General features: G+C 39.8%; 1 non-coding gene across 1 annotated transcript; it reads right to left on the reverse strand.

Annotated features, from left to right (window-relative positions):
* LOC112534316 lies at positions 1-107 on the reverse strand. Its single transcript, XR_003078612.1, has one exon. It is a non-coding gene; the product is annotated as a small nucleolar RNA R71 (small nucleolar RNA).
* Positions 108-20,704: the final 20,597 nt, after the last annotated feature.

The raw sequence follows: 20,704 nt of genomic DNA on the forward strand, positions 1-20,704 counted from the left end.
AGATTGAGAAATGACATATCTTCTTTTGTGCAGTTTGATGACGAGAACATGTATGATGCTTGGGAGATGTACAAGGACTTGCTTCGATGTTGCCCACACCATGGATTACCAGTATGGATGCAGGTTCAGACTTTCTATATCGGTTTGAACCTTGCTACTAGGCAGATGGTAGATGCTGCAGCAGGTGGGTCCTTGAACAGTAAGATGCCGGATCAGGCGCAAGATCTGATAAAGGAGATGGCCATCAACAACTACTAGTGGCAATCCTCTAGGAGTCGGCTAGTTAAGCAGGGAGTGGTCAACCAGTTAGATTCTACAGCAGCCTTGGCAGTTCAAGTGGAGTAGTTCTAGGCTCACCCTTTCCCGAGAATACGACCTTGATACTCGCCATTAGTACTAGTCTGCATCGATAGGTTCACTGGCTTAGATTGTAGCTGCATCATTAGCTCATCAAAATCTAAGGGCAATTGAGATCCAAGAACGGATGATATACTTCAATGGAGCTGTGACTGCAAGAGGTACAAGGTTAGGAGTAGTTCTGATTACGCCAGAAGGAGAGATGCTACCAATTGGCAAAAAGATTGGACATTAAAGTGAAAAATAACATGGCAGATTATGAAGCGTGTTTGTTTGGATTGGTAGTAGGAGCAAAGTAGGTGATGGTCTATGGGGACTCCAATGTAGTGATTCAACAAGTGGAAATTGAAAGAAAAAAGGTTGAAGCCATATGTCAATTATCTCAGGACTTTAGTTTGTAACTTCTCTAATTGTTCGTTCATACACTTGACGTACAATGAGAACCAGATGGTGGATGCATTGGCTACCCTACCGTCAATATGGGATAAGCCCTCGCAGCTTCCAATGAAGTCGTTGATAATTGCAAAGTCAGGAGCGCCTTGTTATCAGGAGGACCGGATAATGCAAGTCTAGATATAACGAGAAGAAAAGCCTTAATTTGACGATTTGAAAAGATTTATAGAAGATAGGGAACACTCAAAGGAACTAATTGCGAAGGAAAGGTATGTGCTGTGAATACAGGCTATAAATTACCTCAGCCATGGAGGAGTGCTATACAGAAGGATGACTTCATATGTCAAGCTTCGATGTGTTACTAAAGTTGAAGCACATGTTGTAATGGAGGAGATGCATAAAAGGGTATATGGACCTCTTATGAATGATATAGTATTAACCAGAAAGGTTATAGATCAAGGTTATTACTGGATAACAATGGAAAAGAATTGTATAGCTCTGGTAAGGATATACCGTGAGTGTTAGCTCTATAGTGACCTGAAGTCATATTTCTCTGACCGAACTTCATAATTTGACATCCCATAGCCTTTTACAACTTGGGGAATTAACATCATCGGGGAAATAAAGCCTCCTTCAGATGGTCATAGGTATATAGCCCCTTATCCACTCTTGGTCCCTCCTTTTTAGTTTTGATAACCTTTACCCCTAGAAGATTCCCACTAAACCCTCAAGATTATAATTACTATAAATTAAACCCCTAATTATTACTTATTTTGGGCCAAATTAGAATTATCAAGATATATAATTATATATTTAGCCTTGTCTTTAATGGTAGAATTACTAGAATACCCTTACCAACATAGTTAATTATAAAAATATCAACAATGATATTTCTCCACTTAAACCCATTTTAAATCAAACTTTGATTTTTGCCACCTCATAAATAAATATCAACTAAATTCTAGCACCTAATTAATTCAATTAATCAATTTATTAACTATTTTTAAATAAATCTAGTACCATTTAGATAAATATTTATTTATTGAAAATATTTTATAAAAGGCACAATTAAACATCAACGTATTATTTACTAAAATGCCCTTGGTAAATCATTAAAATTTTATTTTAAAAATAAAAAGAAAAATATCGGGTATTACAAAACTCCTAATTCCTAAGAGGAGGGAGAGGAATCTCTTCTCAAACCTACTCACTTAAGTCAGGCATTAAAATTAAGGAACTTTTAAACCAAAAGATCTTGTAGATTTATTTCTGGTATCCCAATCAATCCTTAATCCCTAAGATGTGATCAATTCATAAAAAGTTATCTTTAATCAATTTATGAAAACAAATCACAATCAATACGTCAACTTATCAATTGAAATAAATAATTAAGCAATCAAATAGATAAAAAAATTCAGAAAAAATTAATTGCATTAACTTTGAATAAACCCATACAAAAAAAAATTAAGATTCATCAAAACGCAAATAGCAGAAAAATTAGTTCCTAGACATTACAATAAAAAAATAAAGATCAGGTAAAGAAGATCTTAAACTAGTCATGGAAGAGTAGAGATGAAAATCTTCAATCTTGAATTTTCAATCTTGGAAAGTAGTAAAAGAAATTATGTTCTTCCTTGAGATATGACCAATCAAAACCCTAGAAATGAAAAACAAAAGATGAAGATTCTAAGTATTTCTCTCTCTATAAATGAAAATATGATGGAACTCCTTCAAAGCAACCCTAAAAATTTCCCTAAATAGTGTGTTTTTATGATATACACGGGCGCCATACGGCCGTGTGGCGTCCTTAGCTCAAAATCGTTCTTGAGAAAACCTCTAGTCACATAGGAAGGGCACACGGGCATGTCCTCTTCCCTTATCGTGTCTTGAATAATCTGCCATTTTTTCCATCTCACACGGGAAAGCCATACAGGCGTATGCTTCCCGTGTCGTGTGCTCCTTCAATCTAACAATTTTTGCACTTCACACGGGCAGATTCTTCCCGTATCGTGCCATATGATTCTTTATTCCTTAATAAACAAGTGCTCATTGGCTGACTTTTTGTGTATTTTAATACCAAAACTTCCTCTTATCATGCAAGCTTGCCAAGTATCTAAAAGGGGCCGAAAATAAACTTTAACAAACAAATTAAACTCATTTTAAGGTGAAATCAAGATAAAATAAGACTCGAAAATAAGTGCTTCTAGCACTTATCAAATTCTCCCAGACTTGAGCAATTGCTTGTCCTCAAGCAAGTTGAATAAAATAAAAAATAAAAAAATAAAAAAACCCTCTCTTTAACAAATAGATATCAAATAATATCAAGACTAATCATTCATATTGTCACAACCTAGAATCGTTAGCCAATAATCGATCCTTAAACAAAATACTAACATCTACGATAATCTCATAATAGGAAACAAAGAAAATTAAGATCTTGACATCTAAAGTTAGTGGAATGAGCATTCCTTCTAAACAATCCAAAATTTCAAAAAAAAATAGAGATAAAGATTTTCTCCCTGAGCAGAAAATAAATTCTCATGAAACGCAATTACTTATGTCTTCTTTTTTTTAGAGATCTATGCATATTCAAAATCATCAATTCTAGCCTTTTATGTAAGTGTAGACATTAGTGATGCTAAGCTCTAGTTACTCAACTAGAGGCAAAAATCCAAATAACTACTTATCTTCTCAGATTTCCTTCAATTTATTTCTTTTCATTTCGAACCTTTTTTAGAATAGCGAAATAAAGCGAAAAACTCTTATGATGCAGTTCCACCATGGACATTGATAGAGGCTCAAGAGGAAGACATATTGAGCGTTCGCTCAAATAGACCTATCACGAGGGTTCGAGCCAAAGCTATTGTTCAAGCCACTTCGAGCATTATCGCTAAGGCCTTTGCAAGGAATGGAGCATCCTCAATTTCCACACCCACCTTCAAGATTTTATCATTGTCTACTTGGCGTGAAGAGACTTCCTAAAACTTAAATTTTCATCTTTGGGTTTATATTGCTATTTGTTTTTATTTTTATTTGCTTGTATTTATTTACCTTATTTCCCTTTATTAGAAATCTAGGTTTAGGGTTCCCATATATATATGGGATATTAGTTTTGTTGGCCACACGTTGAAATAAAAAAAAAACAAGGGACTTGAGAGAGCTTTGGACTCCTTCCTTGTCTTCGACGCTGCCTCCCTATATTTCTTATTTGTGCCGATCCTAATACTAAACACCATCACCCCTTTTATTCTACATTCTTGTTTGGAAATTAAGTCCATCTTTATTAATTATTTTTGTTCCATTTTCTATTTCAAAGTGGTTGTTCTTTAATTTTGTCGAATTGTGAAAGTGGGGATCGGGCTTCATTTCCATCATTTCGGTCCGCAAATGAATTGTTGCGTGGTTGGTGCACCTTCATCAAATTAGTGGAATTGAGATCACCACCCTACCAATGTCCACTTTGGGACTTCTACTTCAGAAATTATGGAAGTGGGATTGTCCCCACTTTCCATCCACAAATTAAGTGGCATCCGTGTCCACTTCTTCTACGACCATTTAATCACCATTTGCTGAAAGTGGGATTGTCCCCACTTTCCATCCACAAATTAAGTGGAATCCGTGTCCACTTCTTCTACGACCATAAATCATCATTTGTCGAATTGGGTTGGTGGGGTTGTCCCCATTTTCATTATTAATTAAGTGGAGCCGTGGACAATATTTCTACCGACGTCACCTTGGTCTTCTTTTGTCCTTATTTGTATTTGTTACTCAAACAAAATTGAGTATTGAGCTGCCTCCTTTCCAAGCCCGAGAACGTGATCTCCTTCTCCACTTATCAAGGCTACCTTAGGCGTCAACAAGGGAAGCTTCGACACACGTCCTATCTAGATCCGATTCAAGCAAGCCTTCCAAGGGTCTAATGCATCAATTTGGTAGGGGTACGACGTGTTGTCATCATTCTCTTGTTTCAATTTCTCCCATTATATTTCTAACCCTCACATGTGTTTCCATTTCTTTATTTTTTCATAGCTGTCCCACTTTTCTAACCGCAACAAAAAAAAAAAAACAGCCCTTAAGTTTGGACATAGTTCACACCCAGAATGTTATATTTTGTGGTCGCCCTATTTCTTTGTATGCAATAGTACTATCTTGCTTTATCATATTATCTAGCATATTGACCTTATGATTATTTTGCTGCATAATATATCTTGCATAAATATAAGTTCGCAATTATTGTGACAAGCCTACAATCATCTATAAAATTTGAGCAAGGTTGCATTCAACGAATACACTAAAATTTATGTTGTTACCTTGTTCTCTTGTTTGTTACCATCACTAGTGCAGTTAAAAATTTGAGCAAGGTTACATTCCACGAATAAACTAAAATTTGTGATGTTACCTTGTTTTCTTACTTCTCACCATCACTAGTGCAGTTGAAATTCAAAAAAAAAAACCGATCACAAAGATCGAAGACATTGGCATACATCCATTTCATGCAACACAATCAATCGACGACTTTATTGTGTATTGATTATTTGCTTTGATTTAATCATCATGGAAAAATATTGCATGGTTGATTTGGCTTGAATAGGTTATTGCATACAAGTTCACTTCTTTCCTTCACCTCCCTCACGGATTACTTTACGTAGATACCGAGAGATTTTGTTACTTTGAGTGTGTTGGACTGCATTTTGTACTTCTTGTAGTTGCTGCTATTTTTGTTGTCATTAACCTCTTGCTATGTCTGTGCATGAGGAGGAACTTGACGTGCAAGCGACTGAATTATTGGCGACGAAGGAACGCCTTGACAAGTCCGAGGCTGAGAGCATTGTTCTGGCTGAATGGTTGGCCACTACGGAGCGTCAACTAGCTCACTTAACACGGCTTATGGAGGCTCAACATGGGCATATTGGGGCACCCCCTTCCTTAGTTTCGGACATTCCGTCAGCTGCTAGTGTCGGACAACAAGTTCTTCAACACTCCCGGCATGATAGGAGCAAAGGAATAGCGTCATCATCACACCAACAACATGTTCACCACAAGCAGCCCAACAGACTGCAGTCGGTCATTGAGAGACCTACTATCAATAACATTGATGATCGGTGGCAACTAAGATCAAACTCTAGAGACCTCGAAGACAATGGTCATTACTCAGACCATGCGGACACCCCTAGAGGCGACCACCAATCACTTGAGCGACACAGGTATGATCACTCTAACCCTGATACTCATTACTATGGACGTCACTCCGTCTACACCAACAATGCAAGACCTACCACACCGCCTGATAGAGGCCAAACGCAGCCTGCTCCCCAAGCTCCTTTTAGACCTTATTCTCCATTTACTTTCAGCGAATATGATGAGGAGGATATGCACTTAGCTGGCAAGGTAAACCCAGGTAATTACCACCCCCCACTGGCTGAACCTATCGAGAACCAAGTTCATCTGGAGGGGTGGATTCCTCCTTAGATCCCTACACAATTGTTTCATGATAATGTTAATGCTAATGCCTATGATGAATATGAGAATGTGCAGCCTAGGCATAGGAGAGGCCACAATGGAGTTGTGGGAATGCATATAACCAACACAGTGACCGCGGCTTTGAGGAGAGACGCCAAGTTCAACCCAATCATAACTCTAGACGCGATATCAAGGTAAAGATTGAAAACTTTATTGGTGAATATGATACGGCTATCTTTTTGGATTGGTTCCAGGCAATGGAACATGCACTTCAACATTGCCACTATTCCGAAGAGGAAAAGGTAGAAATTGCCACTTTGCACTTCCAAGGAGCCGCAAGGTCATGGTGGCATAGAGATGTGGCCAATAGAGCTCGCATGGGACGTGAGCCTATTCGACAATGGCACCAACTTGTCTTCGTCATGACTCAAAAGTATGTGCCTCCGGAATATAAAAATGAGATGAGATTGAAGATAGCCTTAGCTCGACAAGGAACTCAAACACCTCTTGAGTTCTTTGCACAACTAGAAGACCTGTATTTCAAGGCTGGCATGAGTGCTACTCCGGCTACCGTTCGGACCAAATTTCTCCATGGTCTTCATATTGATTTGAGGGAAGAGATCGATGTGCTACCCATCAAGGACTTAACTGCACTCCCACACGCCGCTCAAAAGGTCCACTTTAAACTTGTGCGCAAGAAGGTCTATCCTTGGCTCTCGGCTTCTTCAGTAAAAAGGTATGATTCTAACCCTTGTCCTAAGTTTCCTACTAATTCTAATGCTAATGTGCAGCCTAGGTCTCAAGCTCCTATCTCTGGCCGGCCTACACGCCCCATCGAGACTCCTAAACTGGCTGCAGCCCCTTCTCAACCTCCATTTGCCACTCGTCAAGACAAGACAAGTGATAGAGTATGCTATAAATATGGCGGCCGCAGACATATTATGCACGATTGTCCAAACCCTAGGAAGGATGATGTGCGTAAAATACACACATCTAAATGGGGCTTTTAAGATTGATTTTATGGACATTTGGATGTGAATTGGTCCCAACACTCACCCTATGCATCTGTTTAAGTGCATTAGGTCCAAAAGAAGTCAAAGAATGATAAAGGGAAGAATTGGAGCATAATTGGACGTCAAAGTTGTCGAAAAAAGCTAAGTATGCGCATGAGGAAGCTGAACATGGCCGTGTTGATTTCAACACAGTCCGTGTTTCCAACACGGTCACCAACACGGCCGTGTTGGGTACATCAAACATCAAAGAAAAGAAAGTTCTTAGGGAGCACGGCCACAGAGAGTAACACGGGCATAAACACTAGCCCGTGTTGGGAACACGGGCATCAACACGGCCGTGTTGGCGGCGACAGGGGGAATTTATTAAAAGAAAAAAGAGAGGAAAGAAGAAGAAGAGCCCGGGAGAATGTCCCAAACCCTAACTTTTATCTCTCTAAGGGTTTTCTGAGCTGGAACCAAGGGAAAAGGAGACTTGGATCAAGGTTTCAATCGGATTCCCTTCAAAGATTGAAGATTGGGCGAGGTTCGTTGATTAGTTTTCAAATCGAGCAAGAGGAACAAGAATCGATTCAATTTGAGCAAGAGGAATTAGGGCTGTTTACTCTCATCCAAGGGTGTAATCGGGTTTTCTCTACCTTTACTCATTGTTGTAATTGAATTCTTGTGTATTTTGATAATGAGCATGATTAGCTAGATTGATTAAATCTATTGGGATTTCTTTACTATGTTGGCTTAGTATTACATTGTTGGATTGTTTGGGTTAGTTATGTATTCTTCTTGCTTTCAGTATTAATAAGATAATGCATTATTCATGAGACGTTGTGAATTGTGTGTTTAGATTGCTTTGTGTGATTGAGAAGTCCATTTGGCAATTGGAATTTTGAATAGCAAGAACTAGTTAATAATCGCTTAGAGATAAGGATAATTAACTAGTCGGATTAAGAATTAACAAAGCTTAATAGAGGTAGATTAAAGCTTAATGCTAATTTAAGAATCAATCGTTAGGAAGAGATTCCAACTTTAGGTTATTAGGTTTAGGAATTCGGTTATCTCGAGGGGGAGACCGAATTCGGTTAAGAATTCATCCACGGGTAGCATAATTAGACTCACCAATCCTTTATCTTTTGTTTGATTGCCGACTAGTTTAGGTCCCCTTTGGGTTTGCTTTCTTGTCTTGGTTATTTTAGTTATCAATTACTCCTGCATCTCCCTTAGAATTTAGCTTGTAGCTATTAGTTAGTTTAGAAATTATTCATCACTCATTTTAAGTTAATATAACAAAGAACAAAGGAGTAACTCTAGGCTTTCACTTTCCTGAGGAATACAACCTTGATACTCGCCATTAGTGCTAGACTGCATTGATAAGTACACTACATTAGATTGTAGCTAACACAAGTAGCACACATCAAGTTTTTGGCGCCGTTGCCGAGGAATGTTTGAAAACTAGAGTGAAATTTGCTATTTGTTAATTTAGCCATTTATTTATTTTTATTTATATTTATTTCTGTTTTGTTTGTACATATTTATTTAGTTAAGTTTATGATTCAGATAGTGGATGATAAGGAGGTTCAATGCTAAACTCTTTGTATGACACATTGGAAAATGGGATCAGGAACCAAGAGAGTGCTAAAAATTAGGATACCCGTGCATCTTTAGAAGCTCGAGAGGAATTGTTTTGCAGGGCTACCGATCAACTCTCCACTCCTATCCTTTCATCTCAAGTTTTTTATGAATTTTGTTGTAGTTTACATTTGAGTAATGATTGTCCATTATATAGTGATGTTGCTCATTTTTCTTTTAACTAAGAACAGGTGAATTATACGGGAAGTTGGCCAAATGACTCGTATGGAAGCACCTACAATCAAGAGTTGAGCATTCATTCACCCTTTGGATGGAGCTTAGATGGCCAAGAACCACCAGAATTTCAGTAGCCTAATCTTGCACCATCAACTCAAGGTGAAGAGTTAGTGTCAGAGGAGCTGATGACGAGGTTTATTGTAAGTCTTGAGGATAGACTCCAACAAACAGAGAGGAAACTTGAAGATCAACAAGCCTCAATTAAGAACATAGAGCATCAAGTAGGCTTAATCTTCAAGTTACTAGCTGAAGAGCAATTGGGAACTCCATCAAACGCTACTAAATCCGAGGAACACTTGAGCGCCGTCACTTTGCGTTCAGGTGAGAATTTTTCTAGGTTATCTATTATGTTTAACGATGATGCTTCTATACAGGACGACTCTTTGAACATGGAGATAGAACCAGAAAAGGAAGAGGCAAACATGATCCCTCTGAAAGACTACCAACAGGAACGTACAATTCATGATGCTGAGTTGCAGTTAGAGGAATTTTTGGTGGATTTTCCACAAGTCCCTTCGATGATGGAAGATGAGCACGAGTTATCCAATGAAGAAGTCTTGGAAGAGCTCGAGTTTCTTCTAGCAAGTGAACCAAGCCAGGGACTAGAGAAAACCATCGACGTTCCTGAAGAAATTGCCCAACCGTCGATCCTTCCAATTGGTGAAACTTCAGCTTTCAAATTGGAAGAGCCCCTAGAGCATCATGACTACATGCAATTATATGAGGAGCGAGTTTTGCCGATCATACTAGCAGCTTGCTTGACAGTCGGAAAGAGGAAATTGACGATTATCCCTCTAAACAGATACTTGAAGACATTTGCTTGGAAGAAGGATGGATAGTCATCAATCCCCACCGTTTGCTTTTCACCATGAGTCCAGCTAAGAAGACTCATCACATAAAAAAGAAGCACTTTTGGGAGGCACCCCAAATTCTATTTTTCAATTTTAATAATTTACCCTTTCATTGGGAACTTAGTTTGATTAGATTTTACAGTTTATTTTTATTAATTTTTATTTATGTTGAGTGTATAAGTTGAGGACTTATTGGTTGTGCAGGTGAGAAAGAGTGAGAAAGTGCTGAGAATCGCAACTTTTGCATTTTCTGGAGATCAACACGGGCGTGTTCAAGACTGTGTTCATTAACACGGACCGTGTTCTAATTGAAGAAAATCAAATTAAGATGAACACATTCACAGTAGGCCACACGGGCATTCATGCCCGACCGTGTCCCTAACACGTCCCCGTGTTCCATAAACACAGGCGTGTTCTCGTGGTTGTAAGTCGAACGCTTAAATTCGCTAACACGCCCGATATCCGTACTGTTTCGAACACTACTATGAACACGCGTGTTCCTGACACCGCCTATATATACCACTTCATTTCGAAATGGCCAAAAAATTTGCTCTCCCTTTAGTTTAGCAATTCTCTCCTCTCTTACTCTCTCACTTCTTATTTCTCATCTTAAAGGCTTTGGATATTGTGTTTGTCAAGTAAGTACCCTCCAACTTCATTTTCAATATTTTTTTTTATTTTGATATTAGTTCGAATTTATGTTTTCTTTATGTTCGAATTTGTGTTTCAATTTTTTTTAGTTTATTTCCTTATTTTATTATTTGGTGCATGCATTTACATTCATGTTTGTGCTTAATTTTTTTTTTATTTTCTCTAATTTAGTTTATATACCTAACTTGCTCATATTTTCCGTTTTTCTTTTCTACTATTATTCATGATTGTGATTAATTCTTTATTTTCCTCTTTATTATTATTTTTGGCAACTAAACAATAGGCTATGTCATATACAGTGGACTCTGTTGTATCTATTTTATATTAGCATGTTGGTTTTCCTTGTGATGGATTATGGCGAAGTTAAACTCCATGTGGATGAATTGAAAATTTAATTGGTTAGCATTGGTTGGCAGTGTTGTGGATTGAATTTTCTTTGCAAGACATTGAGCGGTTTAATTTTATCAAGTTAAATCGTTCGGTTTGTCCATTTTATGCCGTTATGCTGCCAGAATTTCGTTGATCCTTAGTACTAAAAATTTCTTTTTCAAGTACCATGTCCACCAAACGAGGATCAGGAGTTTACAAGAGGAGGCGAACCGATGGTTCCTCTTCCTCTCGATCGTCAGGGGCTGCACTGACTAGTTCAGGCCAAATTAGACCACCGCAGCACCATCGATTCCTACTTTTCCAAGGGTAGCCCACCTTTGAGCAGAGATATCAATCAATGAGGCACAAAGATTTAGGAAAGGGGTGTAGGGTAGATCGCCAAGATTGGAAACCGGCTTGACTTGCAGTGCAAATCACCGATATCTTGAGACGCCCCCATTTCAGCATTTCTTTGAGATAGTTGAACCAACATATAGGGAGTTGACTGTGGAGTTTGCCAGCACTTTCTTTCTGCAGAGCCAATTGCGGGACTTCGAACAACCAGATGCGATCAGTCTCAGACTAGCAAAGCAAACTTTCACGATGAGTGTACAACAGTTTGGGGTACACTTGGGCTTGTGGACTGAGGAGGATGCAGCTGGAGAGGTTTATAGTCACTGTATACACACGCCTGGTGTGTCATATCCGCAAATATGGGCCGAGATTTCCGATGACACCGAGGGTATACGCTACCACCCAAGGCATCTAACTTGCCTAAGGGATCATGGTACTTGCATGCATTGCTGGCTAGGACCATCACTGGCAGGGGAGATAGCGGTGGTGTAGTTACCCAGCCGGACCTATTTATACTTTACAGCATGCACCAGTACCAGTCCGTCGACATGGGATACTTGTTGGCCAGACAGATTAGTGCCTTCTGCAACAACTCAAAGAAGGTATTTTTCTGTTTTGGGACTTACATTACTCGACTGGCTAGGAGCTTAGGAGTTTTGAAGGAGGCGATACCACATATGACAGAGCTGGGGGTGATGGAGACTTTGGGACTTCCCCAGTTGATTAGTATGGGATGGTGACTCGTAGGCAGGGTCCGCTAGGACCAGAGTATAGACTGAGGAATGCTCTCTTGGTAGCACTTAGAGAGGAGCGACCTGCCCCACGAGCCCATGGTACACAGGATGTCCCACCTTCTTCTGATATTCCGGAGTCTTCTTCCAAACCATCTACTTCAGCTCCTTCTGGCTCTTCATCAGTTGTTTTAGGAGTCTCTCCAATTGAGTTTAGAGAGATGCAGCTTACAGTGCAGAGGTTGGCAGAGGAGCAGCAGCAACATATCATTCGACAAGAGGGTTTTTAGCAGGACCTTTTACAGCATCAGGCTAACTTTCAAAACCAGATGATGGCTCAGTTTGAGAGGTAGAGGGCTATGCTTTAGGCCCTGATTGAGCAGGGAGGTAGGTTAGAGGCCTCTATGGCCAATGACATGTTTGATGATATTTTTGCTACAGACTTTGCACCTGCTTGTACACAGAGATGGGTTCTAGAGCAGAGCCATTTTGACATCCCTCTAGCGGATGATCCAGCTGGCCCTCCCTCTCCGACTGAGCACCCTTCAACACAGCAGCCTGACGAGCCTCCTATTAACGCTGCTGCTGCTGATCCACCAGATCCTGCATGTGACACTACTTTCGATCCTCAAAGAGCAGCCACTCCTCCACCACAGACCAGCCAGCGCCCTGATATACTTGCTGATGCACCTCTTTTCACTCCGGAGCTATAGTCAGGGCAGTATTAATTCTTTTTCCTTTTTCATTTCTTATATTTTGTACACTGAGGACAGTGTGTCCTTCAAATGTGGGGTGGTGATATTTATATACACTTATTTTCATGTTTTTATTGTTTTGTATATGAAATTCATATCCTTTTCTAATGTATATATCGCATTTCATTTATCCTATCTCAGTTAATTATTTATTTTTTATGCAATTTTTTGTAAAATTGTGAAACTTTTTCACTTTGTTTCGATGCTCTTACTGTTGACTTGCTTTTGAAATCCTGTTTATGTCCATGTGATCGGGTAAATCCGATAGTGTTGAGTTTTACAAAAGAATATAAGATAATTAGTTTGAGTTTTGCACTAAGTTGCTTTGGTTTATTTAATTTTGTTTTGATGATTTTTGTTTGGAACCTACTCAAAAGCACACTTGTGAGAAATTGAGCCTAAATTGTAAGCATACACTTTATATGCTTGTATTTATTTCTTGTTGAGAGTGCCACCATCGCCTTTACTTTTAGAACTTGCTCGGTAATGCTTATGAGGGCCACAAGGAGAGTTTAACACTTTGGTATGATAGAGGCACTTAGGTTTTTCATTCTAGCCACATAGCCTTCATTCGTTTATTGATTCTGTAGATAACCCCCTCTTTCACAATTTTCTATCAGATTTCATTGCCACTTAGTTTTATTCTGCTTTGGGTTATGATTCTGCACATGAGTTGTTTTTATTGGGAATTTTTGTCTTGGGAATAGTGTGGAATCTTATAGCAGCTTTCTTCAATCCAAAAGAGATTCACTCTATTACGTGAATGTTCTTCCCTTATGAAAAAAAAGAAAAAGAAAAGAAAAAAAAGAAAAAAAAACTAAATAGAAGAATAAGAGGGAAAGGTGATGAAAAGAAAGAAAATAAGTGAGCTAAACATTTTGACTTGATTCCTATTTCCACCTTAGACTACTGTTCATTGTTTATCCCTTATAACTTTTGTGGCTTGTGTGCATGTCATTTATCTCATTGCAGAACACCATAGGTTCAACTCTTACCAAATTTACCTACCCTTACCTAATCCCCATTACAACCCTTATAAAGACCTCTTGACATGGTTGTTGACTCTCCATAAGTGGTAGGAGTAGGATTTAAGAGCAAGCATATAGTAAGTAAGGCAATATTTGATGCATTGAGCGATTTAACACTATCCTTTAAACACTTTGAGTGACTTAGAATGAATCTTGTGAGGAGTTGGTTCTGAATAATTTTGTTGAGATAGTATTTTGTGAATCAATAGCATCTTGGTTGTGATGATTGAATTGATTGCTTCGTTTCTTTTTGCTTGACTTACGCTTGTTAAGGATATGTGCAGGAGCTCTCTAGCTTGTCTGTCAGTTTAAGTGTTGTTCCTTAGTGGTTTATTTTCCTTATTTTACTTTTGATTGCTTGAGGACAAACAATGAGCTAAGTGTGGGGTTATTTGATGTGCATAAAATACACACATCTAAATGGGGTTTTTAAGATTGATTTTATGGACATTTGAATGTGAATTGGTCCCAACACTGACCCTATGTGTCTGTTTGTGTGCATTAGGTCCAAAAGAAGTCAAAGAATGATAAAGGGAAGAATTGGAGCATAATTGGACGTCAAAGCTGCCGAAACAAGCTAAGTATGCGCATGAGGAAGCTGAACATGGCCGTATTGATTTCAACACAGTCCGTGTTCCCAACACGGTCACCAACACGGTCGTGTTGGGTACATCAAACATCAAAGAAAAGGAATTTCTTAGGGAACACGGCCATAGAGAGTAACACGGGCATAAACACCAGCCCGTGTTGGGAACACGGCCATAGAGAGTAACACGGGCATAAACACCAGCCCGTGTTGGGAACACGGGCATCAACACGGCCGTATTAGCGGCGACAGGGGGAATTTATTAAAAGAAAGAAGAGAGGAAAGAAAAAGAAGAGCGGGGGAGAACGTCCCAAACCCTAACTTTTATCTCTCTAAGGGTTTTCTGAGCTGGAACCAAGGGAAAAGGAGACTTGGATCAAGGTTTCAATCGGATTCCCTTCAAAGATTGAAGATTGGGCGAGGTTCGTTGATTGGTTTTCAAATCGAGCAAGAGGAACAAGAATCGATTCAATTTGAGCAAGAGGAATTAGGGTTGTTTACTCTCATCCAAGGGTGTAATCGGGTTTTCTCTACCTTTACTCATTGTTGTAATTGAATTCTTGTGTATTTTGATAATTAACATGATTAGCTATATTGATTAAATCCATTGGGATTTCTTTACTATGTTGGCTTAGTATTATATTGTTGGATTGTTTGGGTTAGTTTTGTATTCTTCTTGCTTTCAGTATTAATAAGATAATGCATTTTTCATGAGACATTGTGAATTGTGTGTTTAGATTGCTTTGTGTGATTGAGAAGTCCATTTAGCAATTGGAATTTTGAATAGCAAGAACTAGTTAATAATCGCTTAGAGATAAGGATAATTAACTAGCCGGATTAAGAATTAACAAAGCTTAATAGAGGCGGATTAAAGCTTAATGCTAATTTAAGAATCAATCGTTAGGAAGAGATTCCAACTTTAGGTTATTAGGTTTAAGAATTTAGTTATCTCGAGGGGGAGACCGAATTCGGTTAAGAATTCATCCATAGGTAGCATAATTAGACTCACCAATCCTTTATCTTTTGTTTGATTGCTAACTAGTTTAGGTCCCTTTTGGGTTTGTTTTCTTGTCTTGGTTATTTTAGTTATCAATTACTCCTGCATCTCCCTTAGAATTTAGCTTGTAGCTATTAGTTAGTTTAGAAATTATTCATCACTCATTTTAGGTTAATATAACAAAGAACAAAGGTGTAACTCTGGGCTTTCACTTTCCCGAGGAATACGACCTTGATACTCGCCATTAGTGCTAGACTGCATCGATAGGTACACTGCCTTAGATTGTAGCTAAACAAGTAGCACACATCAAAGGTACTATTCTCTCAAGCTACGGGGTATGAATCATTTGACAATGAAAGAGGATAATGACGAGGATCCGAGAACTTTTTATGATGACCTTGCTGATGAGGAGCCTTATGCTTATGGTCCCTCAGACTTGAATGTAGGAACGCCTCTTTCCCTTGTAGCTCGTCGTGCTTTAACAGTGAAAGATGCTTCTGTAGGGGACCAACGAGGGAATTTATTTCACACAAGGTGCTTTGTGGGTACTTCATCTTTGAGTGTGATAATAGATAGTGGTTCTTGCTGCAATATCTTAAATGAGAAAGTAGTGAGGGTCTTGAACTTACCAACTTCGCCACATCCTCAACCGTATAGCCTAAAATGGATTTCGAAAGGTAAAGGTGATGTGGTAACAAGGCAATGCCACATCACATTCTCTATTGGTACATATGTTGATACAGTTACTTGTGATGTTGTGATGATGGATGCTACTCACCTCCTTCTAGGTCGCCCTTGGCAATATGACAAAAAGACCATGCATGATGGATTCTTTAACACATACACCTTCCAGCACAAAGGGGCGTAGGGTAACTCTTCTCCCTATGACACCACAGGAAATAATCCATGACCATGTGGAAAGAGACCGCATCAAAGCCTTGGAGCAGACAAAAGAAGCAATCAAGCCCATGGCAACTACCGGGCCCAAGTATTCACCTAATCTCAAAGCATCAACCAAGGCGGAGCACTCTACAGGTCCAGCCACCTTGCGGGTTTTCCCCACCACCCATGAACCCCCTTTCACCAATGAAGAAACCGGGGGAAAGGCCGGAAAGTAGCAGGTCCCAACAAAGCACACCGGCCACCGGGACAACACACAGCAGCTCCCTAGGGCACCTACAATCTCCGAAATTGGATACCAAATGCCTGCGGAACCTACATCTACAATTCAGGGTCGTTGTGAGCGAAGATTACTCATGGCATGTTCTAGAGATATCACCCCAATCGTTCAGGGACGTTCTCCTTGCTTCTTATTGATTCCTACTGCGTGTCTGTCTATTTTTAAAAATGTAGATGATTTACCCTCTTCTGTGACTTGCCTTTCGCAGGAATTCGCGGATGTTATGCCTGATGAGATTCCCGAAGGTCTTCCTCCACTATGTGGGATCGAACATCAGATTGATTTAATTCCCGGAGTTTCTTTGCCTAATCGTGCAGCCTATCGGGCAAGTCCGGAGGAGACTAAGGAACTCCGGTGTCAAGTTACCGAGCTCTTAGTGAAGGGCTATATATGAGAGAGTTTAAATCCTTGTGGCGTACCGGTAATTTTGGTGCCAAAGAAGGAGGGTACATGGAGAATGTGCATGGACTGCAAGGCCATTAATCAACTAACGATAAAGTACCGTCATCCAATTCCTCGCCTAGACGACATGCTCAATGAGTTACATGGAGCCATTCTCTTTTCCAAGATTGATCTTAGGAGCGGCTACCATCAAATCCGCATGAAAGAAGGTGATGAATAGAAGACAGCTTTCAAAACAAAGTATAGCCTTTATGAATGGCTTGTGATGCCATTTGGACTCACCAATGTACCAAGTACCTTTATGAGATTGATGAACCATGTACTTAGACATTTTTTGGGGAAATTTATGGTTGTGTTTTTTGATGACATTTTAGTATATAGTCAGTCTTTAGATGAACATGTTTCTCATCTTAGATAAGTCCTACAATGTCTTAGGAACGAGCAATTGTATGTCAACTTGTCAAAATGTGTGTTTTGCCTACTATTTTCTTAGGATTTGTAGTTTCTAGGGATGGGCTACGTGTGGATAAGGAAAAAGTCTGTGCTATTAAGGAATGGCCTACCCCTACTACAGCGACCATGGTGCGGTCTTTCTTAGGGTTGGCCGGATTTTATAGACGGTTTGTAAGGAATTTTAGCTCAATAGCCGCGCCCCTACATGAGTTGATAAAGAAGGGCGCCACAATTACTTGGGAGCCGAAGCATGAGGCGGCCTTCATGACCCTTAAGGATCACCTATGGCATGCTCCTTTGCTATAGTTACCGAACTTCAACAAAACCTTTGAAGTTGAGTGTGACGCCTCCAACATCGGGATAGGTGGAGTTCTTATTCAAGAACGCCGCCCCATTGCATATTTCAGTGAGAAGTTGTCCGGCGCCACTCTCAACTATCCTACTTATGATAAAGAGCTTTATGCTCTTATTCGGGTTTTGAAGACATGGCAACATTATTTGTGGCCTAAGGAGTTCGTCATCCATACGGACCATGAGGCCTTAGCTTATCTCAAGCACCAATCCACCCTTGGCTGTCGGCATGCTCGGTAGGTAGAGTTCATGGAGACCTTTCCGTATATGGTGCTTCATAAAAAAGGTAAGGAGAATGTGGTAGCCGATGCCCTTTCTCGCAAGTATGTTCTCTTGTCTTCCCTTGATGCAAAAGTCTTTGGATTTTCTTTAATTAAGGAATTATATAAACATGATACCTTCTTTAAATTTATTTATGACACTTGCGCATCTCAGGGAGCCTTAGAGACCTATTTCCTTGACCAAGGGTACCTCTATAAGGGTGGGAAATTATGCATTCCATCATCTTCTATTAGGGGTCTCCTAATCAAGAAAGCACATGAGAGTAGAGCACATTTCGGGATAGCCAAAACCATAGCCACTCTTAAGGAACACTTTTATTGGCCACACATGACTAAACAAGTAACTAAATTTTGCAATGCTTGTCACTTGCCATAAAGCAAAGTCTAGGTCAAGCCCCTCACTTTACACACCCTTACCAATACCACAGGCATCTTGGGAGGATATATCCATGGATTTTGTGATGGGGTTGCCAAGATCTAAGAAGGGGAGGGAATATTTTCATGGTGGTCGATCGATTCTCTAAGATGGCTCATTTTATACCATGTAAGTTCACTAACAATGCTTCTGATTGTGCTTCTTTATTCTTTGAGCATGTGGTATTCCACGTACTATAGTTAGTGATAGAGACGTGAAATTTGTTAGCCATTTTTGGAGAACATTGTGGGGTAAGTTAGGTACCAGTCTTCTATTCTCTACTAGCTATCACCCTTAAACTGATGGCCAAACAGAAGTGACCAACCGGACATTAGGAACCTTGCTTAGGATAATGCTCAGGGCCAACCCGCGCCGTTGGGATGACTTACTTGCTTTTGTTGAGTTCTCTTATAACAGGTCTATCCATTCAGCTACAAAGATGTCCCCGTTTGAAGTAGTGTATGGCCGCAACCCTTTGTCACCTTTAGACTTGGTGCCGCATCCTTTGAAAGACGGAGACCACATCCGTGGAATTGCACGAGCCGAGATGATTCAGGAGTTGCATGCCAAGACTAAAGAGCAACTGGAACGTAGAGCCAGGCAGTTGGAGCACAAAGCCAACAAGAGCAGACGTCGTATCACATTTGCTCCAGGGAACCTTATCTGGTTGCACTTAAGGAACGAGCATTTCTCGTCTAAGAGACGTTCCAAACTAGCCCCGAGAGGAGATGGACCCTTCAAGGCCTTGGAAGCATATGGACCTAATGCCTACAAGTTGGAGCTTCCTCATGACTATGGGGTGCACAAGACCTTCAACGTCGCCGACTTGTCTCCTTACACACCAGCGGACCTTGACATTGACGAATCAGGGATGATTCGAGGCCAAGAAGAGGAGAGTGATGCAGTTCCACCATTGACATTGACGGAGGCTCAAGAGGAAGACATGTTGAGCGTTTGCTCAAACGGACCTATCACGAGGGCTCGAGCCAAAGCTATTGCTCAAGCCACTTCGAGCATTGTCGCTAAGGCCTTTGCAAGGAATGGAGCGTCCTCAATTTCCATACCCACCTTCAAGATTTTATCATTGTCTACTTGGCGTGAAGGGACTTCCTAAAACTTAAAGTTTCATCTTTGGGTTTATATTGCTATTTGTTTTTATTTTTATTTGCTTGTATTTATTTACCTTGTTTCCCTTTATTAGAAATCTAGGTTTAGGGTTCCCATATATATATGGGATATTAGTTTTGTTGGCCACACGTTGAAATAAAAAAAAAAACAAGGGATTTGAGAGAGCTTTGGACTCCTCCCTTGTCTTCGACGTCGCCTCCCTATATTTCTTATTTGTGCCGATCCTAATACTAAACACCATCACCCCTTTTATTCTACATTCTTGTTTGGAAATTAAGTCCATCTTCATTAATTATTTTTGTCCCATTTTCCATTTCAAAGTGGTTGTTCTTTAATTTTTCTGAATTATGGAAGTGGGGATCGGGCTTCATTTCCATCACTTCGGTCCCCAAATGATTTGTTACGTGGTTAGTGCACCTTCATCAAATTAGTGGAATTGAGATCACCACCCTACCGACATCCACTTTGGGACTTCTACTTCCGAAATTGTGGAAGTGGGATTGTCCCTACTTTCCATCCACAAATTAAGTGGCATCCGTGTCCACTTCTTCTACGACCATTTAATCACTATTTGCCGAAAGTGGGATTGTCCCCACTTTCCATCCGCAAATTAAGTGGAATTTGTGTCTACTTCTTCTACGACCATAAATCATCATTTGCCGAATTGGGTTGGTGGGGTTGTCCCCATTTTCATTATTAATTAAGTGGAGTCGTGGACAATATTTCTACCGACGTCACCTTGGTCTTCTTTTATCCTTATTTGTATTTGTTACTCAAACAAAATTGAGTACTGAGCTGCCTCCTTTCCAAGGCCGAGAACATGATCTCCTTCTCCACTTATCAAGGCTGCCTTAGGCGTCAACAAGGGAAGCTTCGACACACGTCCTATCTAGATCCGATTCAAGCAAGCCTTCCAAGGGGCTAATGCATCATCTTACCATTGTACTTTTTTTATTTTTTTATTTTATATTTTTTTACATTTTTAACATTTCAAAAGAAAAGAGAGTACAAAGGGGTATTGCATGTGTCTTCTCGAAAAAATAAAGAGAAATTTGAAAAATTAATGCTCATAAACATAACTAAAGTTTCAAG

This window comes from Ricinus communis, chromosome 4, assembly GCF_019578655.1.
Source record: "Ricinus communis isolate WT05 ecotype wild-type chromosome 4, ASM1957865v1, whole genome shotgun sequence".
In the NCBI taxonomy this organism is placed as follows: Eukaryota; Viridiplantae; Streptophyta; class Magnoliopsida; order Malpighiales; family Euphorbiaceae; genus Ricinus; species Ricinus communis.